Source organism: Sapajus apella, unplaced genomic scaffold (genome assembly GCF_009761245.1).
Source record: "Sapajus apella isolate SASKATOON/1434 unplaced genomic scaffold, GSC_monkey_1.0 scaffold85, whole genome shotgun sequence".
Classification (NCBI taxonomy): domain Eukaryota; kingdom Metazoa; phylum Chordata; class Mammalia; order Primates; family Cebidae; genus Sapajus; species Sapajus apella.
Genome location: NW_022437025.1, coordinates 6,118,141 through 6,139,665, shown reverse-complemented (window position 1 = coordinate 6,139,665; position 21,525 = coordinate 6,118,141). Strand labels below are relative to the sequence as shown.

The 21,525-nt window shown below is 55.4% G+C and overlaps 1 protein-coding gene across 1 annotated transcript in view; it reads right to left on the bottom strand.

The window, feature by feature from the left end:
- Nucleotides 1-18,378, bottom strand: part of PPP2R2C (protein phosphatase 2 regulatory subunit Bgamma) — a 237,778-nt gene extending 219,400 nt beyond the window's left edge. Inside the window, exon 1 of the mRNA XM_032254147.1 lies at nucleotides 18,144-18,378. The gene's annotated coding sequence lies outside the window, so the exon portion shown is untranslated. The remainder of the gene's footprint in view (nucleotides 1-18,143) is intronic.
- Between the last annotated feature and the right edge of the window lie 3,147 nt (nucleotides 18,379-21,525).

Below are 21,525 nucleotides of genomic sequence, written 5' to 3'. Positions count from 1 at the left end.
AAGTTAATTTACCTCCACTAACAAGGTGCTTTAGAGGTATAAGTGAGTATAAAATCAAATGCCTGAAAGGTGCAGGCCATGAGAGACCAGACATACCAGAAGGCTAATCACCAAAAACTACCGTCCTAAGTCTCAGGGGTAACAAAGCCAGGCATGTTTCTTTTACATGAGTCTCTTTTCCATGACACCCTCGAGGCTCAAGCAGAGAAGCAGACACCAAGGAAGAGGCTCTGGGCTAAGGCCAGGGGCCTGGCTCCCACCCCAGCTCTGACCTGAATGCACCCTGCAATTCTGAGCCAGTGGTTGCGCCTCTCTGGCCTCAGTTTCTCCTGCAGAATCTCTGAGCAATCCTCTTCTAAGAATCCCCAATTCCCTGCTTGACTCTTATTAGCTTGGGCACCTCGGGTGGACAGTTTAATTCTTCAGGGTCTCAGTTGATTCAGCTGTAAGGTGTGCACAGGCAAGGTTTGCTTCCCTCTTAGGGCCACCGTATGGATTTGAACAAGATATTGTAGCAAAATCAGTATTTTGCTGACCAACGTCTACTGTTGATTTAGCTCCAAAGGGCTGTGGTGAATACAGGTAGAAAGCTGTGGAAGGCAATGCTCCAGCACCACAGTTCCCCAGGGATGGGGTGGAAGGTGGTGGGGGGTAGTTTGCAGAGAAGCATGAAGAGATGAAGCGATGGGGATACACAACCCAATCAACACATGGCTAAATGAAAGGGGCCCTGAGAATGATCATAGCAGCTGTCACGGACCTGGCACCGATTGTGTACCAGCCACTGTATTCAGAGCTTTGTAGACATGCCTATGGGAACTCTGCAAGGTCAGGCTGATGGTCAGGGTCTTCAAAAGAGGAAGGCATTAAGCTTTCGAGGATGGCTGCAGTACAGCCAGTCAAACCGGTGGTCACAGGCAAGGCACAGTTGAGCCGGATATCACATCTCCTGACCTTATACCTGGGAGGGGGTGCACTGGAGGGGCCCTTGATACACAGCATGTGCTTAATAAAAGTACTAGCAGTGGTCATAGCAATAGAAACAATAGTATCTTGAGATTACTAAAATCAGAAGCATCTTATTAATCCTCACAGCAACTTTTTTTTTTTCTGAGATGGAGTCTTGCTCTGTCACCCATGCTGAGGTGCGGTAGCACAATCTCGGCTCACTGCAACCTCTGCCTCCTGGGATCAAGCAATTCTCCTGCCTCAGCCTCCAGAGTAGCTGGGATTACAGGCACCCACCACCACACCCAGCTAATTTTTGTATTGGCAGTAGAGACAGGGTGTCACCATGTTGGCCAGGTTGGTCTCAAACTCCAACCTTGTGATCCGCCTGCCTGGAACTCCAAAGTGCTGGGATTACAAGCGTGAGCCACAACACCCGGCCACAATAACTTCTTAAAGGAGCCGTGGTTATCATTCCTGCTTCACAGATGAGAAAATCAAGGCTCAGGGATGTGCCGCGACTAGCCCAGGGCCACACAGCTGGTGACTGGCAGATTCTGACCAAGCCTTCCCAGGCCTGCACCCTTCACTAAGCATCTCGGCCGTCCCTTCTCTTTCCAACCTCAGGGGTGCAAAGGTTGGGGATCACATCTTGGGAATATAAAACAGTATATTTTCTAGACCCAAAGATGTGTTTTCAAAGGAGCAGAAAACAGGGCTGAAGCCCCCAGGAGCTCCCCGGCCCATCATGTGCTCCACCCGCTGTCAGAATTTCAGCACCAAGAACAGCGACGGACTTAAATCATGGCGCCCTCTGGTGGACTTTATGCGAAAGGGCAGGCCGTGAAGCGGGGGCTCTGTCGAGGGTCAGCCCCGAATTCTTGGAAAAGGGTAGGGACGAAAGATGTAAGAGGAGAGAGAGGGAAAGAGCGGAGGTAAGAGAGACGGGAAAAAGAGCAGCAGCTAATGGCCAAGCACGGGTAGCGGACAGCCTCTAAATGCTCCCAACAGCTCTTATTCACCAGAGAACCTGGGGTGAGGGGAGCACTGCGGGCGGGGAGGGAACTTGTGCAACCCAGACCTCAGCTTATGAAAACATTTACTCATCTTCAAAGCACGGGCTCACTCAGATTCGACGTTTATCAAGATTTTGCCACACTTGCTTCATCTCTCCCTTTTTTCTCTTGCCTATTTTTTCTCCACTGGAGATTTTAAAGTAAAATCACGCCCTTACACTTCAGCATGCATCTCTAAAAATATGGGCACTTCCTTACATAACCGAAATGCCATTATCACACCTAACAAAGCAACAATAGCTTCTTGGAATCATTTAGTAAAGTCCCTAATCTAACTTTCCTGAGTGTCTCAGTGAAACCACGAAAAGGGTTTATGAGGAAGCTAACCAAGAAAATTATCAGATTCTCGCTCTGACCCCACTGGTCACCCTGTGCTCCAGTACCCATGGGGCCACTGGACACTGGGTGCCTTCTGGCCAGATGCATTGGAAAGCTCACCTCACCAATAACCAAGCATTCCTGCCAAGAAAAACAGGCCCGAGGCTCAATCTAATCAAAGCTCTGCAGATTTCTGATTATGAAAATAGAGGGGCTGGAGGGAGGCACCCAGGGGTACCACAGGGAAGCAACAGATACATCCAGATGGCAGGACCTCCTACAGGATAAAGGACCCAGCATCTGCAATGGGCCTGGGGCATGTGCAAAGGTTCATCTTTCAACCAGTGGTGCCGAAACGACTGGACATCCATATGCAAAAACCCAACAGGACGCAGACCTCATACCTCAGAGAAAAATTGGTTCAAAGCACACCACACACCTACATGTGAAGCCTAAAACCATGAGACTTTTAGAAGTCTCAAATAAGCACATAAAAAGATGCTCAACATTTTTAACTGTGGGGGAATTACAAATTAAAATCATAATGGGGCCGGGCGCGGTGGTTCACGCCTGTAATCCCAGCACTTCAGGAGGCTGAGGAGGGCCCATCACTTGAGGTTAGGAGTTCCAGACCAGCCTGGCCAACAGGGAGAAACCCCACCTCTACTAAAAATACAAAAATTAGCTGGTCATGGTGGCAGGCGCCTGTAATCCCAGCTACTCAGGAGGCTGGGGCAGGAGAATTGCTTGAACCGGGGAGGTAGAGGTTGCAGTGAGCTAAGATCATGCCACCGCACTCCAGCCTGGGCAACAGAGTGAGACTCTGTCTAAAAAATTTTAAAAATGGAATACAACCACACCCGTTAGGATGGCTAAAACTAAGAAACTGACAAGATCAGGAGCTGATGAGGGTATAGAGCACCTGGAACCTTCGTGCATTATACCTGTGGATGCAAAGACAATGCAGTGACTCCTGAAAACAGCTTGAGGATTCTTGTAAAGCCAGGCATACCACTGCCCTGTATGTGGATGCTGAGTCAGAGTTAAGAGTGAAGAGGTTTATTGGGAGGTCGAGCTTGTTAAAGGTAAAAGGTAGAAGAGCTGGTGTGGGCAGTTAGAGCTTCCCGACAGCCATGCGGGTCTGACTGACCCTCTCAGCCAACCTACAGCAAGCTCCAGGGAAAAGGCTGCCTGCCACAGAGTCCTGGGGTGTGCAGAAACGGGGAGGCCCTAGAATCCCCTCCAGGGAGCAGTCATTGGCTGGGGGCTGCCAGAAAGAATGGCCCTGGTTCAGTGGCAGAGGCAGATCCTGAAGATGCCAAAATCCAGAGGCAGTCAAGCAACTGCCTGCCCTGAGGCTGGCCAGCAAAGTCTTTCTTGAAGGGGATTCTGAGCCTCGCACCTCCTCCTTCCTGCCTCCCGGAATGAACGGTGCCCGGCCCTTGGCAGCCCCTCCCCACCTTCCCTCTTAGCAGCACTGTCACCCAACATGCTCTTGTATGTTCATCCCTTCACTGACAGATCCCTCAGTGGCTCGGTTTCTGCCACATGCAAGGTGTCCGGTAAGTATCTGTTGAGTAAATTGATTAACCCTGTCCAGACCTCTGGAGCTAAGCCGCTGGTCATCATTGCTCACTCCCACACTGCAGTGGCCTCCAAAGTCATCCCCTGGTTCTCACTTTGCCCCCCACAAAGTCCATAACCCACAGAGCAGGCAGACTGACACTGTAAAAATGGCAATTGGACCGCATCGTTTTCAACCTCCACCCCCCCATTCTCTGCTCTGGCCACACCAGCCTCCTTGCTGCCCCAGAACACGCCAGGCTCATTCCACTCCAGGGATTTGCACCTGGACCCAGTGACAGACAACTCCAGACAGAGGGTGGTCGGGAGGCCTCCCAGAGGAGGTGACTTTTCAGCTGGGACCTGAATAATGAGAAAGATACAGGGAAGGCAGTCCCAGGCAGAGGACAGAAGATGCAGCTCTCGGGATTTAAATGCCTCTCACCTGTGCCTTCCTGGATATGACCCTCCACTTCTCCACCTGCAGAGCCAACTGAAAACGCCAGCTCCTTCCTGCTCCTGTAGAGTGACCACAGGTTTTCGGCCCTGAGAGCAGTGGGCTCCAATGACACCTGCTTGCTGTGTGACCTCACGTGACCCCTCCTCATCCCTAGGGAGGATAACGGGAGGAGCCTGCAGCACCGGCAGTAGCTGGAGCCCACAGATGAGCTTTAAGGTATGAGCTACTTTCCCATGTAGGGCCCGGCACGCAGTAGGTGCTTACTCACTAATGGCCACGATTGAGCGTGCCCCGACAGTCCTTATGGGACAGCAGCCGTAATGAGAGTATTTCTCGAGACTCAGTTCCCAGGTGAATGTCTGGGGAGAAACATGCTCAAGTGACACTTGCAGAGAAGTATTTCTTTAAAGTGACACAATCAGCCCTCACCCTGTGCCAATAAAGGCCTGGCAGCACCACAGTGATTTATTTTTAACCTGTCACCTTGTCACCGCAGCACGAGGTGCAGCTGAGGTCACAGCGGGGGGCGGGGGGACAGCCAGTGGCTCATCCCACGAGCCTGGGCCCCAGTCTCACCTCCATGCTCTCTGCATGCATGACCTTGGGTGAGTCACTCAGCCTCTCTGAGCCTCCCAGTCCCTCACTGGTGTAATGAGATGGATGACAACCCACCTTCTCCACCTCCAAGCTTCCTGCTCACAGCTTCCAGCCACCAGCCGGCACATCCCAAAGCACAATCAGCCCCCAGCCCATTTACCAAGTCTGCCCCCTCCCCACAGTGCCCTCAGGGCACCATATGAGACCCTCGCCAGGACACCTCCACTGCCCTCTCCAGCCTCAGCTGCCACTGCTTCCTCCCAGGAAGGCTACGCCCAGCTGCACAGAACTTCATCCTTCACTAACAAGCCATAGGCTCCTACAGCGCCAGTCTGAAACACGTGCTGTTTCCTCTCGCTGTTCCCCTCGCCCTTCTAGCTTAATGTTTTCTACTCTGGGAAGCAGAGGCAGACCTGGCCCCTCCTCACTCCCTGCATGAGGCTCCAGGGCAACCAATCTACAATATTTCACAGAACATCTTACGGGGGACACTCTTTTTTTATTTGGAGATGGAGTCTTGCTTGTTTGTTCTGCAGGCTGGAGTACAGCTCCACATCTGGCATGATCACAGCTCACTGCAGCCTCAAATTCCTGGGCTCAAGGGATCCTCCTGCCTTAGCCTCCCAAGTAGCTGGGACTACAGGTGCATACCACCATGCCCAGCTAATTTTCTTTAATATGTTGTAGAGACAGGGTCTCACCATTGCCCAGGCTGGTCTTGAATTACTTGCCTCAAGTGATCCTCCCACCTCAGCATCCCGAAGTGCTGGGATTACAAGCATGAGCCACAGTGACCAGCCAGGGAAACACTTTTGTTTTGGTCTCTCTCTAGCAAGAGAGCCCTCGTAGAGGTAAATCGCCATACCTTCCTCGCCTCCGGGGCCATGGAGCCTGGTGCTTATGCACAGGGCTCTCCAGTTAGGTTGCCCAGGTTCAAAACCCACTCTCCCACAGGTTAGCTCAACAGCCACAGGCGAGCCTCTTCCCCTTTGGTGCCTCAGTATCCACATGTGTAAGCTGGGGATAAGAAATGCACCTGCCTCCTGGGGGGACTGGGGGCTACCTGGCCTCAGAAGGCACTTAGAGTGCCCCTGGCATGTCACAAGTGCTCATACATGTCACATGCTCCTAATGTGCTCTGCGTTCCCAGCACAGACTACAGCCTGCAATGAGTGCTCAGATGACGTTTGTAGAATGAATGAACAAACACGTGGCATGGAGAACAAAGCCAATAGAAGTCCACTGGGAGAAAAGTAACTGAACTCCCAGCTGGAAAAGGAGAAAATAAAACTAGAGGTAAAGTGTTGTGTTTTCGTCACAAGTTCCCCCCATAGAGATGAGGTCTATGCCTCCTCCTCTTGAGTCTGGTGGGCCTGTGACCCACTCAACCAAGAGTCTAGCAGAAGTGAGGCTCTGGGGTATCCAAAGCTGGGGCATCAAAGGCCGCATAACTGCCATCTTGTTCACTGGGCATTGCACTAGGAGCCCTGAGCACCACGGAAGGTCCCACCACCCTGGGCTGCCATGCTGGAGAGGCCACATGTCAGGGCTCAGGTGACAGTCCCAGCTGAGCTCAGCCCCTGCTGTCCCCACCAAGGCACCAGACATGAGAGGGAAGCCACTGTGGGCCATCCAGCCCGGTCCATCCTCTAGCTGAACACCACCAAGTGACCTTAGTGTAGGCAACAGGCAGCAGAAGAACCACCCTGCTGAGCCCTTCCTCAGCTCCTGGCTCTCGAAACCATGAAACACAATGAGATGACCATTCTCTGCTGGCACATCATAGGATCATTTGTTAGGCAGCCACAGGTGACTGGAGAGAAAGTGGAGAGACTTTGGAAATGGAGGGGAAAGATAATGTGAGTAAAGATGAGACAAGTGGCAGCAAAGGACCAGCAAAGACAGCAGGGGCTGTGTGTGCACCACATCTGAGCCTACAGATCCACTTTTCCCAGAAGGGCAGACCTGAGCCCACTATTCTCAAAGGCAGCAACCATTTCCATCGTGGCTGCTCTGGAATGCAGGCAGTCTCCCTATAATTTTTTTATTCATTCTCATTGTGTAAGTTTCCTACGGCTACTGTAACATATTTCCACAACCACAGTGGCTTAGAACAACAGAAGTTTATTCTCTTACTGTTCTGGAGGTCAGAAGTCTGAAGTCAGCCTCACTGGGCTAAAGTCAAGGTGTGGGCGGGGCTGGTTCCTGCTGCAGGCTCTAGGGGAGGATCCGTTTCCTTGATCTTCCAGCTTCTAGAGGTGCCCACATTCCTTGGCTCATGATCCCTCCCTTCATCTTCAAAACCATCAGTGCAGCATCTTCAAATCTCTCTCCCTCTTTCTCTTTCTCTCCTCTGTTTGTGTCATCCCATCTCCTTCTCTGATTCTGACCCTCCTATCTCCCTCTTATAAGGACCCCTGTGATGACACTGGGCCCACCCAGATAATCCAGGTCAACCTCCCCAACTGAAGAGCATTAACTTAATCTCATCTGCAAAGTCCCTTTTGCCATGTAAGACAACACATTCATAGGTCTGGGGATTAGGACATGGACATCTTTTGGGGGCATTATTATTTCCATTACACTTAGAAGCATCCTGCAAAAGTGGACTTTATTGTCCTAATTTGACAATAAGGCTCAGAGAGGTGAGGCCATTGCCTGATGTCATGTGAGCAGCAGAAGCAAGAGCCAGTCTCAGGATGGCCACACGTATGCCCCAATTCCACTGGCCTCCAGAGATGTTGGGGTCTCACTGGAGGCAGAATTCACCCCAGATGGTCCAACAGAAGAGAAGTAAACAAAGAGGTGACCTGCAGGAAGTAACCAAGGAAGCATTACTTGGTGGGGCACCCAGGGACTGGGGCAAGGACAGGAGACTGTGAACTCCTGGGCTGAAAGGTGGAGGAGAGGAGAACTGTGACTGCGGAGAAGACAGCCAACCCTGGGATTGCAGCGCCACAGCAGGGAGGAGAATGGGGGGTGTTTCCCCCTCACCCTCCTGCCCTGAAAGCTCCAACTGGTGCCTCCCCCTGGCCAAACTTGACAGGAGCCTTAGGGCAGGGACCACAGGTGATGCAGCCTCCAAGGCACCACACTGGACAGAGAGAGGTGAAAAACAGATTGGTGGGTGAAGTGAAGAAATTCAGCGCAGTCCACAGTGGCCGCTCAGCAAACGTCCTCGTCCCCCTTTCCGAGAAGAAACTCTCAACCCAACACAGTGAGGCACGGGGTCCACCAGCGACTGTATCATTGGGGGAGATGCCACTTCAGTTGCACCCCTGCCTGGAGCCCACAGCACCACACCGTCCACCACAGGTACCCTTCATTCAAGGTGGCCAGGAGAGATGAGGGTGGGGGACAAAGGGCCAATCAGCAGCGAGTCCTTCTTCCTCCACCCACTTGCAGGCACCTTGCCTGTGCCAGAGCACCTGCTCTCCACCTGGGAGAATGACCCAAGCTCCCACCCATGACCTGGCTCTCTCATGCTCCCATCTCTATGCCTGGGGCTGCCACGCTCGGCTGACCTTTTTTGTCAGACATCAGTGCAAAGAAGCATCCCTGTGGATCCTCTGGGCCCCGGATAGCACCAGGCAGTGACCTCCTTTCCCCTTGGTAACTGGGAGCAGTCACCCCTCATCCCAGTGACCCCTTCTCTACCGGACAGCCCAGCAGCAGCAGGAGGCCCAAATGGCCTTGGTCCCAGTGTCCAATTTCACAGAACTGTGGCCCTGCTCCCTTCTTGGGTCACCAGGACCCCCAAACACACCATGCTTAACGAACGAGAAGCAACATTAGTTCAAGAGGTTATCAGGGGGTGACTGCTATGGATTGAGTTGTGTGACCTCCCCCCATAAAATTCATATTGAAGTCCAAACCCGCAGTACCTCAGCATGTGACCTTATTTGGAAATAGGGTCCGGCAGATGTCATTAGTTAAGATGAGCCCATGATGCAGCAGGGTGGACCCCTAATCCAAAATGACTGGTGTCCTTGTCAAAGGGGAAATTCGGACGCAGAGACAGATATGCACAGGGAGAAAGGCAGACACCAGGGTGATACCATCTACAAGCCAAAGAACACCAAAGACAGACAGCAAGTCACAAGAAGCTGGGAGAGGGGTACAGGACAGATTCCCCCTCTCATTCCTCCACAGACACTGACCCAGCTGTTATCTTGATCCCTGAATTCTGGCCGCCAGAACCATGAGACAATCAATTTCCCTTCTTCCAGCCGCTCCATGTGCAGCACTTTGTTAAGGCAGCCTGTCTTAGTCTGTGGACTGCTACAAGACACCTTAGACTGGGTCGTTTAAGAATATCAGAAATTGATTGCTCATTGGCTGGATGCTGTGACTCACACCTGTAATCCCAGCACTTTGGGAGGCCGAAGCAGGCAGATCACATGAGGTCAGGAGTTCGAGACCAGCCTGGCCAGCATGGTGAAACTCCATCCCCGCTAAAAGTGCAAAAATTAGCAGGGTATGCTGGAGTGCACCTGTAATCCCAGCTACTCGAGGCTAAGGCAGGAGAATCACTTGAACCCGGGAAGCAGAGATTGCAGTGAGCCAAGATTACGCCACTGCACTCCAGCCTGGGTGACAGAGCAAGACTCCATCAAAAAAAGAAGAGAGGAGAGGAGAGGAGAGGAGAGGGGAGTGGAGGGGAGGGAAGGGGAGAGGAGGGGGAGTGGAGGGGAGGGGAAGGGGAGGAGGAAAGAAGGGAGGGAGGGAGGGAAAGAAATTGATTGCTCACAATTCTGGAGGCTGAGAAGTCCAAGATCAAGGTGCCAGCAGATTCGGTTTGGTGTCTGATGAGGTGTCTCTGCTTCAAGGATGGTGCCTCCATGCTGTGTCCTCACATGGTAGACGGCGGCCTCGGGCCTCTTATAAGGGCTCTAATCCCATTGGTGAGGACTCTACCCTCCTGACCTAATCACCTCCCAAAGCCTCACCCTCAATACTCAGTGTTGGTGGTTAGATTTCAGCACAGAAGTACTGGAGAGATGGGAACACTCAGACCACGGTGCAGCCTCAGCACACTAATATAGTGGCCATGCCTGAGGCTGCCCCATGCAACCCTTCATAAAACACCCTTTCATTGTCTAAGGTACCCCACTTTGGATGATAAATGATTTGATACCCTAGGGATTATAAGCCGGTGAAGGGCTCCTCCTAACTCCAGCTACTGGTCCTCAAATCTGCACATGCAGGTGACAGTCACAAAACAGCTGCTGATCTAAGGCACACAGGACAAGGCCCCACCTGCTGTGTGCTGTCTGGAGGCTGGTGCGGCCGTCAGGCTTGCAGCGGCAGGGCCTGCTCCCTGCTTCTGGGTGATGACAGTGAATGCCACAGGCGAGGGCCCTTTGCCCCAGCTCTGCACCACCGCAGGAATCCTTTGAATGATGTGAAGTTTGTGGGCGACAGTGACTGTGAATCAGGAATTCCACAATGACACTGCTGACAGAAGCGGGTGGGAAGGCGATTCTGTATCTGGCTTATGCATCCGCCCCCCTGAGAACAGGGAACCAACCTTCCCCCGGGTGCTTGCTGGTCTCCTCGGGTAATACCATAAAGTCACTGCCATACCCAAAGTCACTGTTGTCCCCTGATGTTGGAGACCAGGACCTCAGCCGCGGCAGTGGCCAGCTCAGCCCTGGCGAGTTGAGGTCCATATTTTCTGCCTGCATGTTTCCCCATCTCTGCCATGTTTTGTGTGTGAGCCCATGGGCGAGCTCTGGGGTGGCTGGAAAGAGTCTGCCTGGTACCTGCGGGCAGGCTAGCGTGTCCGTCCAGTGACCAAGAGCCTCCTGCATAAAGGATGCCTCTGGGGAGCATCCGCACAGGGTTGGTTTCATGTATCAACTTGACGGGGCCACGGGATGCCCACATATCCTGCTAACCACCATTTCTGAGTGTGTCTGTGAGCATGTTTCCAGAAGAGATGAACATTTGAATCAGTGGACTAAGTGACCCCCACTGTGGATGGGCCTCCCCCAGTTTGTTCAGGGCCTGAATGGAACAAAAGGCAGGAGGAGGGAGAATCCGCCCCCTCTGCCTGCCTGTTGGAGCTGGGACATCCGTCTTCTCCTGCCCTGGGGCTGGCACTCACACCATCACAATACCAGCCTTCCAGGTTCTCAAACCTTCAGACTAGAACAACTAGTTCTCCAGCTTACAGATGGAGATCATGGGGCTTCTCAGCTCCATAACTGCGTGAGCCAATTCCACAAGCACACGTGTGTGCGTGTGTGTGCACGTGCACGCGCATGCACTTATCCTATTGGCTCTGTTTCTCTGAAGAACACTGACTGCTATAGGGCACAAATCCCTCATACTCTGCAATCATTTGAGAGGTCCATCCACACACCTCTCCCCAGGCCACCCTGTCATCATTCCCCATCCTTGTTCTTTCCAAAGCCCTGCCCAGCTTGGCAGCCTACACGCTAGTATAGATCATACCCCAGGCCATGGTTCCTCCCCAGCCACAGAGGCAACCAGATTCCCCCCTGAAGTTTTACCTGCTGGGAGAATCTGCAAGCGTATTTCGGGGTGCCCCCTGAGTTGGTTATTACCACAGAAGGATGCAGCCACTGCACCCTCCTCCAAAGGAGGGAGAGAGGGAGGAGGTGGCACCCCAACCTCTCCGCCTGCCCTCCCAGCTCCTGGCAATGCCTCCTTCAGCCAAAACCCACCCAAAGACTCCCCAGCAGAGATCCAGGTGGTAAATTGGGCAGGATCAGCTGTCCAGGCACAGACCAGGACAGACAGAAGCTGGGGCTAGAAAGCAACACGGGGTACAAGCCTCCTAAAGGATGGGAGGTGCCAGGCTTCAAGGAGGCCATGGTTAACTATACTGTTCTTGAGAATAGGTTCCGTTCCTGAGAAGCGTAGAAGTGGTCGCTGTAAATTCACCTCATTGCAGTCCTGAAGCACTGACATTAAAATCTGGGGAGAATATTTGACCCACGCATTGGTGTTATCCAAACATACCTGATGCATTAGTACAATGACATCTGCGACAACAGGAACTACGAGCCAGGCTCTGAGAACACAGATGGGTTCTTACAGGTCGTATGGTCAGGATATGCAAGGTCAGAACAAAGGAAAAAGAAAGATGATGACGTTGGCCCCCAGCGCTGTGATGGCGACTCCCTGGGTGGGGCCTGTCTAGCTGGGAGGCAGGGAAGGTCTCTGGAGAAGGAGATGGAAGCTGGGACCTGAAGGATGAGTTAGCGTGTGTGCTGTATTAGCACTGAGAGCCGGGAGAATAGCAGGTACATAGGCCCCAGGGCAGGAGAGAGCCCAGGATGTACTAGGGTCAGGAAAAAGGCTGCCATGTGGGGAGCATTGTGGAGATGGGCACAAAAGGGTTCAGCACGGTTCTTTTGGGGAGTCGAAGGGGGAGCCTGGATTGGGAGGCCCTCAAGTAGCCCAGAAGAGTGGACAGTAGCTTGACCTGGGGTGGCAGAGATGAAGAAGGAGAGGAGACAGACCTGAGGGTGGGCTACTGCAAAATATCCCCCACCTGGGCACTGGAGACCCAGAGGATGCTGGCCTGAAGTGAGGTGCATCCCACAGGCCCCAGCTCTGCTGTCACCTGCTGTGCGACTTCAGGCAAACCCTCTCCAGCCCCACCCCAGACCTCTCCTCCTCCCCCATGTATGGGAAGGCAGGAGGAAGGAGGTGGCCAGGTGCTTCTGAGCAGCCTCAGCACCTGTCCTCTTAAAGGAGCCCAACCCAGCAGGACGGCCCCTGGTGGTGGGACTTGGGGCAGTGACTTCTCCGAACCTCCCCACGTCTCACAGCATCACCTGCAAAGTGTCTGTGATGGTCACATCTTGTCACCCAGTGAGCGCCTGATACACCCAGTGCCCTGCCGGTGCCAAGCATGCAGCAAGTTCTCCACAAATGCCAGCTAAGAGGATTAACGCTACTCTCAGCTGCCATCAGTGACCTGGGGTGCTGGTGGGGCTGTCACTTAAGAGGCCCCATCCCCTGGCTTGGGAGAGCCCATCCATGGGGACAGGGAAGTTGTGCCAGCAGTGGGAAAGCCACCCATGCAAGACCAAGTAGAGGCTTTCTCAGGGTTTAAGAAGAGCCCTCTTCTCTCCTCCTAGGACCTGCAGGTCTGGGAGCCTTTATCTGATGGCTTTGCCTGTCTCCTAACAAAGAGAAGGCTGCCCGTGCCCAGCCTCCCAGGAAACCAGGGCATCCCCTGAACTTTCCCATACTCAGCTCTATCAGCTCTGTGCTTGGGTCAGACTAGATTGGGTTTCAGATTCTTGCTGCAGAAAGATTCTTTGGCAGGCAGGAACTATGCAATTGAAGAGGCTCTGATGGACACCATCCTCTTACCAGGAGTCCCAGAAAAGAGTGAGACAGTGTCCCCACCGTGAAGCCACACTCCACTCAACATGGAGCCCTGCACCGGGCCAAGATTGGAATGAAGACCTGGGCAACCGGTCCGCTCTAGACCTAGGAAGGAATGGTCTCCACAGTGTCCCCCTGCCTGGCTTCCCATCTAAACATGCCCCACCCAGCAAATCTCCATCACAGCCCCAAAGCTCAGCATCATCTTTTTTTTTCTGACCTTGCACCCTCAAGGGTGCAAGGATGCCCATCCTGGGAATTCACCACCCAGCCCTGCGGCTCTGATGGGACACCAGCCTCCAGCCAGGGGTGCGCAGGAAAGACTGCAACAGTAGCTCCCGGCTCTGTGGTTCTGCAACGCCAGGGAAACACCGTGCGCTGAGACGGGGGCTCTGACGAGCAGCAGCCCTGACAATAGCAGTTTCCTGAGAAGGAATCACAGAAGAGAACCTAAATTTAGATGCTGGGAGAGCAGCCCGCGGTCCAGCCAAGGCAGGAAGAACTAGGTTCAGATTGAGGCTCCACCGCTCACTGCTAGCGGCCTGGAGCACATCGCTTGCACCTCGGCATGCTCCTCTGTAAAATGGGAGCAGTGGGGGTGTCCACACCCTCACAGGTTGATGTGAGGACAAGTCAGATAGTGGGCACAGTGCTGGTGCAGAGCCAGGCTCACAGAAGTGCCCAAAAAATGGCAGTCCTGAAAAAACACGCAGCACACACACACACAGAGAACAGAGGCAAAGAGGCTAAACTTCACCCAGGGCTGCAAATTTGCAACCTGCAGTGTCTGTGACCTCTGTACCAACTCCACTCCCACCACCTTTGCCCCATTCTTCACGCACAGCTTCCTTGGAAATCTCCCCTGCGGTGGACTGGATGCCTGTGTCCCCCTGAATTCACATGTTGAAATCCTAATCACCAATGTGAGGTATTAGGAGGCGGGCCCTGGGGAAATAATCCGGAGGAAACAAGTGCCCTTTTAAAGTAGACTCGAGGGAGCTCCTTCGCCTCTTCCACCCTGCGAGGACACTGCAAAAGGCACCATCTGTGAAGCCGAACGCAGGCCCTCACCAGATACTGACTCTGCCACGCCTTCATCTTGGACTTCCAGCCTCCAGAACGGTGAGCAATAAATCTGTTGTTCATCAGCCGCCCAGGCGATGTGGTGTTTCATTACTGCAGCCCAAGTGGACTAAGACAGCTCCCCTTCCTGAATTGTGTTCCACCAATTCAGGAGGATTTCAGACCGTCTCATCCATTCACTCCTCAAACATGTGGTGTGTGACCCCCTAGGGCAAATCAAACCCTGGGGATTCCAAGTTGAAACTTACACATCCCTTAAGGTCCTGGGGGAACCACAGGGGAAGCCCACCAGGGAAGAGGCATCTGGGGGCCCTTGAAGGCTGTGCAGGCGTTAGCCAGGCAAGGCAGGGGCGGGGATGCCCCAGGGCAGGGAGCAGCCCCATGCAAGACCCAAGGCCTCATGGGAACGGTCCTGGAGGAGGGCAAGCAGGGGACATGGCACAGCCCCCCAGGCCCAGCCCATCCAGGCTCTTAGCTGTCAGACTAAGGGCTGGAACTTCTATGTTTTTCTGGAAGCAACTCAAGCCAGTGGCAATTCCATACCAGCAAATGAAAAACAATAAGATTTGCTTTTTTCCGACATCAGCAGTGAGCTCCAGGCCCTTGCTGAGAGGTGGTGTACGGTGACTGAGGACAAGCCTTGGGACAGGACTGAAAATCTCTCTGCCACTAGTAGCTGTGGGACCTCAGGCAAATCACTTAACCTCTCTGTACCTCAGTAAAATGGAACCAAGAAGAGCACCTATTTCACGTGGTTGTGGTCAGAAGGAAAGCAGCGCATACCTGGAAAACGCTGGAAGCTTGCCTGGCTCCTACGACACACCTCTCAGAGTTGGCTGCTGTCACTGCAGCTCTGTGCCTATCCACAACCACAGGGTTGGAGCTGGACCCGCTTCACGGGTGTGTGACCCAGGCAGCCACACAGGCCTCGTGGTTGGAAGGGGCTGGAGCATGGGGTTTAATGCTCTGCAGAGTCATAAAATTCCTAATCGCTTTATCTGTGAATGTGTGTTTCCTAAGCAATGTCTGATGGACAGCAGGGCCTGTGCTGTGCGTATGGAGTGTGTGTTCCTGCTTCCTGCCACCTCCCCGGCCTCTGGCACCCTGGACCCCGCCCTTCTTCCTCTTTGTCCCAGTGTCGCTGCTGCCCTCCTTCCCTGGCGAGGGCCTGGGTCTAAGTGTGTATGTACCCCAGTACATGCTGGGGTGGGGCATGGTGGTGACCACCCTTCCCTGGGCTGGCAGTACCACTGTGCGTTCGGTGGGCAGTTCAGCAGGAACGTCAGGTACCCGTTGTGTCTCAGCCCTGAGGCTGCAACGCCCCGTGGGCTCCCCACCTGCGTGGGTCGGGGTATGGGCCTGCGGACCTGCGGGAAGCGGAGATGCCTGACTCCACACTCACCTTCCCTGACCCTGGCCAGAAGACAGGTGTCTTGTAAGCATCTGCACTCACCCTGCAAGCATCCCCACGCCCAAAGCAACACGGTGTTACATACGAAATAAAACCACCGTGACAGGTGGAGAGAAAGCGCAGAAGAAAGTGAGTGCTTTTCACCACACTTCCCCCTACTTTTGGAACACAGGGCCCCGCATTTTCATTTTGCACTGAGCCTCACAGATTAGGTAGCTGGTCCTGGGTCGGAAGGAGGTGGGGATAGGGGAGGACTTGCACCTTTTACTCCAACTATGTCCATACTGTTCTGTGTTTTGCCAAGATGCATCTGATCATGCATTCATTTGCAATTTTTTAAATTCTAAGGAGAGTTTAATGGTGACACATGCAGAGGGAGAGACACAAACACACACAGACACACCTACACAGACATGGAGATACACAGACATACACAGACACACTTGGATATACACACAGATGCATACACAGACACACCCACAGATTCATACACAAACACACACACACTGGAGTTTAGAACCCAGGGACTGACTCCCAGGCGGAAGATCTTCTGTGACCCCTTGCCAGCCCCAAGCAGGCTCTGGGGAGTCCTATGAGGACTGGTGAGGGCTCGATAGTGAGCCTGCCTACCCCTTTTCTGAAAAGCAGAGAAAGGCCATGTGGCATTCACTCCTCCACTCACGCATGCACTCTCTAATCGATACTCAACAATTCCACACTGAGAAGCTGCGATTTGCCAAGCACAGTCAGTGTCCTGCAGACATGACGGGATGAGTCCCTGCCCTCAAGGGGTGAGGGTATGCCCAGGGGTGGGGACAGCTGGGACAGAGAAGGCAACCCAGGTGGGAATAAACCCCTGCTCCACAGCAGGGAGGTGGCAAACAGACACATTCAGGGGCCTGGAGGGAGCTGAGCATGAGCAGGCGGCCAGGGCGTGGTCAGAGTGTGGGGGGACAATGAGACTGAGGAGGCGGCGGCAGCAGATTGTGGGGGGGCACTGAGAGCTGGCCGAGGAGCTCACCTGCGGCCAACGGGCCCCACTCCCTGCCACAGCCCTCCCCTCCACTTTGCTGACAGTGTCCCTGTGATGTGTTCCTGTGACACTGCGAGCACAGGCCAAGGAGGACCCACCCTGAAGAAGCCTCTGGAGCTCTGCCACTGGCAGTTGTGTGGCCTCGGGAAAGTTACTTAACTTCTCTGTGCCTCAGTTTCCTTATCCTATAATGGGGATGATGTGGTGAGGAGGATTCAACGGAGTGGTGGGAGGTGGATATTTGAAAGCTCTTGGAACACAGTGTGCTTATTATATAAAGTGACAGAGGCCAGCACCCTGTCCAGGTCCACTGGCCCTCTGTACCTTCCACCACCCACCTCACTGGGCCCCTGAAGGGAAGAAGAAGGAGGAGAGTGAAAATAGATTCCTGGGGCCTCACCAGCCCAACTTGCCCTCTGAGCAACGTCATCTCCATTTCACAGAAGAGAAACTGAGGCCCTGAGAGAGTAAGCCACTTGCTGAAGGCCACGCGGCCAGTCAGGGTGGACCCAGGATTCAATCCAGGCGGGGCAGCCACTGGGGCCACAGAGTGAGTGGCCCCTGTCCCTGGGACCCTCCGCAGAAAAGCCAGCCCAGGTCACCCCCCAGGGTGCGAGACCAGCTGTCCATCCCACCAACGCTCTTCGGGCTCTGGGCGAGCCGCTGTCATGGGCTGTCCCCTGCCAGCGGGGAAAAAAAAAAAAAAAAAAAAAAAGCTTCTCCAAACCGGAGCAGCAGCCGGGCCTGACTCAGCACCCACCGGCTCGGGCAGCGGGAGGGGCGCGTAGACGCGGCTGGATGGCAGATGGAACCCGCGGCCCGGACTGAACTCCGCGGCTTTGGGTCTTACCCCCGACTCAGCGCCGGGCCCGCGCCTGCACCTCCGGCGGAGCAGCGAGGGGGGCTCTGCGCGCCGGTTCTCGGCCGAGACGCCGTGGCTGACACCGGTGGAGCGATCTGCCCGAGCTCGCGCGGCGGACGAGTGCTGGAGACAGGGTTCCAAGCTGGTTCTGTCGGGTTCCCTCCAGACCCGAGAGCACGGACTCCCGAGGGACCCGGACACTTCCGACCCCAGCAGAGCCCGCCCTGCCCCAGGACCGCACCAGGGTCGGCACCCGCGCTCTCCGAGACCCGTTTCTGGCCCGCGAAGACGCGCCCTCTCCTCCCGCACCCGAGGGCCGCGTCCCCAGGCAGGGTGAGGTCCTGCGGGGCTGGGGGCGAGGCGGGGGGCGCGCGAGGCGGCTCCGGAGCCTAGGGGCCGGGCGCCCTGCAGCCCTCGCTTACCTTCGGAAACTTCGAGGTCGGCGGCCCCATTGAGCTGGCACAGGCACCAGGAGCCCTGGTCGGCGGCGGGCGCGGCGGGCGCGGCGGGGGCGCGGTCAGCTGGCAAAACAGCAAGGGCGCGTGAGCGCGGGCCCGGGGCGGGGGGCGGGGGGCGGGGGCGCGCGGCGAGGCTAACCCGGCTGCTGGGCCATGGGCGGCTCCGCAGGCTGCGACCGCGACGGGCGTCCTCCGGGCGGCTGCGGGGGGCCGGGCGCGGCGGCCGCTCCTCCTCCGCCTCCTCCGGGCTCGGCTCCCTGCGCGGGCGGGCGGGGGGGGGGGGAGGCGCGCCCAGGAGGCTCCGCCCGGAGCGCGGGTGCGGGGCGCGGGGTGCGGCTGCGGGCGCCGAGGATGGGCGCGGGGCGAGGATCCCGGGACGCGGATCGCACGGCGTGGATCCCGGGGCGCGTGGCAGGGTGCCGGGTGGGAGGCGTGGGGCGCGGGCGCGGGGCGGGGTGTGAGTGCGGGCGCTGGGGCTGTCGCCGCGGACCGAAGCGTCCCTTTCTACCCCACCCACTGGTCCCGCGGCGGCCGCCTCTGCCAGCCGTCACCGCGCGAGGGCCGCCTGCCTCACAGCGATGCCCATTTTATCCAGGAGAAACTGAGACACGACAAGGGGAAGGGACTCAGCCAGAGTAAGCGGCCAAAGCGGGGCTCCGCTCCAGGCTCGGATTCTGGCCTGAGCCCCTTTGCGTCCTGCCCTTCACCAGGCCCGCCCTTCTGGGAGCCGGGGTCGCTGCCCACCCGCGCCCCCGGGATCCTAAGGGGACAGCAATCAATGCCATGAGGAGGGGCGGCAGCTTCACGGGCGCGCTTTCCGACCTTCCACGTGCAGCAGAGGAAGGAGGGAGAGCAATCGGCCACTCCGAGAGGAGGAGGCTGGACGTCCCGCGGGAAGGGTCAGGGCTAGAGAAGCCCGTCCAGGGACAGAGGAGACAGCGTGAGGGCGCCTGCTCCCCGGGTGATCCCGAGGCACCAGGGGCCGCTGGCCCTCCTGGGGTCTCAGCTGCCTCACCCTAAATGAGCACAGCACCCCAGGATGCCAGTGTGCACAAAGTGCAAGTAGAGAACCACAGGGGCACACGTTAATCCCCCCACTCCTCCTTCTCCTCCCCTCCCCTCTCAAGAAGGGAGAGAAGCTGGGATGGCTAAGGAGGGACTCTCCAGGGAGCAGAAGAAGGAAAGTAGAGGGAAGGAAAGAGTGCCGCAGGCCCCAGGCAGAAGGTCAGGCCACCTGGCCGCACCTTGGCCCAGCTCTAGGCCCCTGAGCGGCACCCTAGCCCCTCTACACCTCACCTAGCATGTGGGGTCACTCCAGTTCCTCTGCCTTCTAAGCTTCTGACCTTGGCCTTGAAAGTCCAGCTTCTTTACCTCCTCCTCCAGGAAGTCCTCCAGATTCTCCCAGGAGCCCTGAAAGCCCCAGAGCAGCCTCTGCCCAGGGCAGTGCCTGTCTTCCAACACAAGGGCATCTTGCAGCAGCATCACACCCTGTTCTCTCTGCCCTCAGCCCTGTGCCTGGCACAGCATCAGGGCATAGCGGGTTCTCCTGATAAATAGAGGCTCCACGGGCATCCTTACAGCCTGAGATGGGGTGAACCTGGGTCAGGTCCTGGACAGTCACTTGACATGACCTAGTTTCATATTTACAACAACCCTATGAATAGACATAAATATCCCCATTTTAAAGGTTAGAGCCTGGATGCTCCGGGTCAGGCTGCTGGGAGCCCTGGGATGCATCGGCCCGGCCCGGCCGCTCACAGCAGGTGAGCTGTGGAGGTGGGACAAGCCCTCAGCTGAGCTTTTGCACTGTACCAGGGCGTGGCCCGTTTCCTTGAGTGTGCAAGGGAGACAGGAAGGCAGGTAATAATCAATTCATTTGTTCTTCCAACAAAAGGTAGGCAGCCCCTCCCTTCTCCCAGGTGCCAAATCCGGTAGTGAACAAAACGAAGCCTCGTGGAGTGTATGGTTTAGTGGGTGAGGAAGATGTTAACCAAACGCACAGGTTGCTTTGGAATTCTGTAGAACAATCAATGCTACTGAGAGGGGGTTTCATGGATGCTGTCTTTGGCCTTCCATGTGCAAGACACAAAGGAGGAATAGCAGTTCACCACGCGAAGGGAGGAGGAAGTGCTTCCAGGCAGGAGGCTCAGCACGTGCAAAAGGCTTGGGTGGCCAGGGACTTGAAGGATCCAGCCAGGCAAGGGTGGTGGCCAAAGGAAGTGCACTCATTCCAGGCACAAGAGACACACAGAGGAGGGGACAGTGAGGATGGGGAGCCGGGCCGGCTGCAGTTGCTGGAAGGAATGTGGTAGAAGCATCTGGAAGGCAGGGCCAGAAAAGCAAGCTGGGGCTCAACCCTGAACTGTCTGCAATGCAGGCTGAGGGCGAGGCTTCCTGAGGGAGACACTGGGTATCTATGGGAGGCTTGGGGGCAGGAGTACACAAGGCTCCACGCTGCTGATCGGGAGGACCACTCAGCCCTGGGCATAGTCCCAAGCGGTTTGCCCATTAAAGCAAGAGCAAGTCCCCCAGAACTGTCCCAACTAGGATGAAGAGTGCTGATGTCACAGGGTCCAGACTGAACGGGAGACGGCGCTGGTGGGTCCCTATCGCAAACTCTCGCACCTGTAGAGGTCAGGCTGTTGCTCCTTCTGAGTCACCTGGGGTAAGTCTGGTACGCTCTACAGTTCACGAGGACAGTGGTGGCCGCTTCAAGGAGCGTCAGTGCCAGAGAATGCTGGCATGACCTGAGACTGTCCCTGTAGCTGCACAGGCCCCTCTGGCACCCCGTGTGTTTCATGACAGAGCTTTGATTCAAATGGGAAGCATTTTGCAGTACGTCTCATCAGAGTAGGGGGTGGGGGGATACACATTTGGCACCAGCTTTTTTTCTGACAACAATTTGCTACTAGTAACCAAAGTAACAGAACCCAAAACCTAAAATAGCCTCTTCGGGCTGGGCACGCCAGAGCCTGTTCTTAGAAAGAAATGTTTCTAGGCTGTAGTCTGTCCCTGCAGTGAAATGCCACCCTGCGTGAAGTGAAGCTGAACTTTCATCTGAGATTGTCATGGAAGCTGCCCAGACTCTTCCCCCCACCCAGGAGACTCCCCCCACCTCACTGCAGTGAGAAATTCTCTCCCCCACCCCCAGTCACAGAAGGGTGTGTCCCCAAGGCCAGGACGGACACTCTGTCTCTCACGGCTGGTACAGTAAGAAAACAGTTGAGGAGGGAAAAAAAACCAACTCCGACCAGCCATTAGAGGAGACCAGGGAGACGTGAAGTAAGCGCTTGGCATCATCGTGGGCTGTGCGCACCATACCTAGACCACATCATCATCCCTGACT